At 41.4% G+C, this 4795-nt stretch overlaps 1 protein-coding gene across 1 annotated transcript in view; it reads right to left on the minus strand.

Annotated features, from left to right (window-relative positions):
• Positions 1-1813: 1813 nt before the first annotated feature.
• Positions 1814-4795, minus strand: part of LOC123979758 — a 35286-nt gene continuing 32304 nt past the window's right edge. The window contains exon 12 of the mRNA XM_046063786.1: positions 1814-2213. The gene's annotated coding sequence lies outside the window, so the exon portion shown is untranslated. The remainder of the gene's footprint in view (positions 2214-4795) is intronic.

Raw genomic sequence — 4795 nt, forward strand, 5'->3', positions numbered from 1 at the left:
TTTATTTGATTCTGAGCTTTTTGTTTCGGCGGATGAAACCTGACTGTTATAATTATTAGACCGACAAACAGAAATGCAGGTGGCCTCTGTGCTGGGGGTATTGCGCAATACCAGCAAGAATGCAGCGTCTCGGTCAGCAGCCTTTTGTGTGCTTGTGACATTGCAAGTTCATTCTTCCAAGAACGACTAGCAAGAATGTTCTCCCCAAGAACACAAGTCCGTTCTTTGCATTCTTGGTTTTGAGAAACACCCTTAGACTTTCAAAATAAAATGCTAGCGTATCGAAACATAGCCATTTTGAAACGGTGCGTTATTAAAGTCGTGAAACATTGCAGTTTGGTTAGGTTTAGGCACAAAAAGTATTTGGTTGGGTTTAGGTAACAAAACTACTTGGTTAAGGTTAGGAAAGATCATGGTTTGGGTTCTCATAACTACTTAATATTACTTCAGTTAACACGTAAGTTAACAAACTCACTTGCTAGCCTACGTCAATTTATGTAACTTGCCTAAATAAAAATATTTAATATTGATCTTTTGGTTCACATGGGAAACGAACCCTGGTTCAATGTCCGGGTTCTGGCCCTCCACCCACCTCCTTAACCAGTCTCCTTACCCAGTCTTTTGTGTTATATAGGGTCATATAGGGTCTATCCCTGTAGCGATGTTGAACTATGACGGTAAAGGGACACCGAGTGCGTCACAAATTGATGACTATGGCTCCTGACCATGCATCCAGGAGGTTTACTTCAACAAGTTTCTCTCTGACTGCTGCCCTCCTGCGGAGCCTGAAGCAGCTATCTGACATTTCCTCATTCACATCCAAATCCCGGTTAGATAGGCTATTAGTTTTTTACCCAAACATGATCTTGAACATGACCACTTTCATGATCAATATGTCATCGATGTAAGGACAGAGAGTTATCTCCGCACATCGTGGATTTATCCTCAGCACAGAATAAAATGTAGGCTTCACTGTCTTCTTTAAAACTTTGGGACTCTGTGGACATTAAGGCAGCTGTCAGGTTGGCAACAGTTGCACTGAAACACTTACTGTGGGCTACATTACTGTAGTAGGCTAATCACTGTTTAAACTAATCTGTATAAAACTGATCAATGAACAGTAATCTTTCATATTGTAGTCACACTGATTGGAGCATATTGTTGTGATTATGTTGGATATGATATTTCTGAGTGAGGATGACTGCAGTGCAGCTGAAACAAATAAATGTACTTTAAAAGTGAGTTTTTCATTATTAGCTGCTGATAGTTGTGTTGAATGTGTTTTGATATCATCATTTCATTAAATGCGAAATGAGCAAGATTTTATTAATGTAAAATAGACATCTACAACTTTACGTCAGTTTGAACTGAAATGGAAATTATGTCCATAAAGAGTCCAATCCAGACATCTTTTAAGGGTTTTATTCTTTGCGAAGGGTCAGACAGACATACAGAGTGCAAACAGTCTGCAGAGTGTAAGACAAAGAGCCAGTGAAGAAACAGGTGACTTTATACTGTAAGGGTATTACACAGCTATCCAAGGGAGGAAGGGAGTAGGGACCAGCTGTCCTGAGATGAAGGCCCATCAAGGACAGTCAGATAAGAAAACTCTCTAACGAGCATCTTTCCCATGGGAAACTTCACCTAGCTGTAACATAATAAAATAATCAAATACCACACAGTGAAACACTGGTCTATTCTGATGAAGCATGCAGGGTGAAACAGTAAACACAGTAAAATATCAAATTTCCATCAGAGAACCTAGACACATTTTCCACTGAAAAAAAATAATTAATTGGCTAACCTACTGAGTTGGACTGTGACTTTACAATCACAGGTCCATGAGTATCCTAAACTGTGTCTAATCTGTTCAAATAATATTTTCATCTACAGTTATTGCCACCGGCATTTTTTTCTGCCAGGTTACAGCTGAATAAATATAGCCTTAGTGTAGGCCTAATGGGCTGTAGTGTAAGGACTGTGGCTGGTTTTCGGTCTCGAATGCAGTACTCAGACTCAGAGGTGGTGAATGTAACTGGGTTTGTTAACAGTTTGCTGGGTGTGAGAGGCTGGGTTCAGAGAGTTGAGGGTCCAGGGACAGCACTAGGCCGGGGATCTGGGAAAGGGGGAAGTCCGCGGGGCGTGGGCCCACAGGCCCAGGCGTGCGAGAGCAGGAGAGGAGTCTTAGCAGGAGAAGGGCCAGGCGGGGATATCTGCGGCACAGAAGAACAGGGTTAGCAGGTAACAGGCACAAGAACTAGTCTTAGAATGGCTCGAAGGTGACTGACTGGTAAGGCCAGTCTGCGATCTGGAGTTGAGTGGAGGCAGGAACCAGGTATAAAAGGCACAGCATAATGAGGTTGATGACTGGCAGCTGATAACAGGCTCCTGCATATCTGACTCCTCACCTGCAAAAAGGGACACCCCCGCACACACACACACACACACACACACACACACACTACCCAGGAACAGGGGACCACACTTCCAAATTACACATAATATATAAATTATATAAAATAAAAAAGAATAAGAAATAAAATACTGCTGCAAACTACTAAAAAGTTCTCCACTAAATAAAATATTCTCAAAAAAATACCACAAATAGCTCATAAAATATAATAAAAAAATATATAATAATATGGAGTACAGTGCAGCATTCTTCTTATTCTTTTATTCCATCTATGAGCATCATCAATCCCAGCTTGAAGGCCTGCTCAGATAAAAAAAAAAAAACTTTCCGAAGTCTAAAGTCTGTTTAAATCCCGAAAGGCATTTGCACTGTGCTTGTTTGTTTTTTTTTCCCTTGTTGCTGTGACATTCTCATTTGTGTTATAGTTATAGTGAGTTAACAACTTTGTGTTGCAAGAAACATACCCATCCCTACTGAGAAATGTCGGCCCACTGCATTCGTCTCATCGACTTGTCCATTGTATTTCACTAGGAAACCGAAGTGTTCCCAAACAGAAGACCTTAACAATAAGCAGGGACGGAGTGGGAGTAAAAAATGGTAGCGATGTGCGATACCACTTAATTCCTATATGATCCAATACCAAGTAATACCCAGGCTGGTATTGCAGATACCAATACCAATACTTTTTAAATATTTTATTTCTAGTTTAATGTGACCTCCCCCCTCCCTTTTCTGTATTTATGAGAGAAATAAGGAGTAGGCTGTAGCCTTACCAATTCAAAATAATAGCTGCATAATGACAATCAAACTACTGTCATATTCTTTAATTATAATAAAAATATCCTGCTCAGAACTGCCGCTTCATAACAACATCCTATCTTTGTGACAGACTTAATCTCAGATGTTTAGCGAAGTTTGCGCTTTTGCCAAAGAATTTCACTGTCTTTGCACACATATCACACACAGCCACATTACTACCTTCACAGCTAAAATACAGCCAGACGTGACTATTTTTACAGTCAGCCAGTGTCAGTATTCAATTGCAGAAAATGTAAAGGGCTGCAGCGGCTCACTTCAAAGAAGCTCCGTCACAGAACCGTAGCACAAACATGACTTTGACAGGCGGAAGGAGAAGTAGTTCCTATCAACCAAGTAGAATTAGACCATCCTGGTGACAGTAAGATACTTATGATAAAACACACATTCACTCCAAATGACTGAGTTTAGATATCAATCCTTTTATGAGTATCGATCCTAGAGCAGGAAACGTTGGTATCAGAAATATCGATACTTTAGGATCGATCCGCACATCACTAATAAATGGCCGTGGATTTGATCCAGACCAGCCCACCAGAACAGGCCACTGTATACTTCACCACGGCCGCCCTTCTAATGCAGGCACGTACAAGCAGGACCAGCCTCTAATAAACCACCTAGCAGCATCACAGCCATTAATCACTATGTCAGTAGGCTACGACTTTAAAAAGGCACGGCCATAACCAGCTATGAGGTTACTGCGGTCCGGACCTCTGTAATTATATTTAGTCTGTAGCCTAATAATTAAACAAATTTGAATAAAAAAACACGTTTCAGATTCTGGAGCTCTGCCAGTGTGGCTGTGAATTTTGGTACACAACAACTTTCTGTTTCATGGCAAATCATCGATATTGGAAGCCATGCCACGGGCATGCCATTCCATGAAAACTCACTGTTTGTTCAACTTGTAATTGTCAATAATAATGACATGATAATAATAAAAATGTAGTAGTAGACAGGGAAAATCTGAAGTTGGTTGCACTAATTCTCTAGGAGGAGTTTGTTAAAGTACGGAGTGTGTAAAAAATCCAAAAATGACCATAAACATTAAAATGGCCGACTTCCTGTTAGGTTTAGGCTATGGCTCCAAGAGACGTTTTTGTGCGTCTGGACAAGATACACGTACCGCAGAAAATTCGTGCATGTAGGTGAAACGTGCGCCGGGGGCTGCTTCGTTAAAAGTCACTTCCTGTTGCCAGCAGGTGGCGCTATGACTGTGGGTGAATGTCAGCATGTACATGTGTTCAGGGTGGGAATCTCATCCTACATGTACAGTTTGGTGCAGATTCAATTCAATTCAATTTTATTTATATAGCGCCAAATCACAACAACAGTTATCTCACAGCGCTTTTCATAAAAGAGCAGGTCTAGACCGTACTCTGTGATGATATTTACAGAAACCCAACAGTTCCCACCAAGAGCAGCACTAGGCGACAGAGGCAAGGAAAAACTTCCTTTTAAGAGGCAGAAACCTCGAGCAGAACCATGACTCAGGGTGGGCGGCCATCTGCCTCGACCGGTTGGGGAGAGAGAGAGAGAGAGGGAGAGGGAGGGAGAGAGAGAGAG

Source organism: Micropterus dolomieu, linkage group LG12 (genome assembly GCF_021292245.1).
Source record: "Micropterus dolomieu isolate WLL.071019.BEF.003 ecotype Adirondacks linkage group LG12, ASM2129224v1, whole genome shotgun sequence".
Taxonomy (NCBI): domain Eukaryota; kingdom Metazoa; phylum Chordata; class Actinopteri; order Centrarchiformes; family Centrarchidae; genus Micropterus; species Micropterus dolomieu.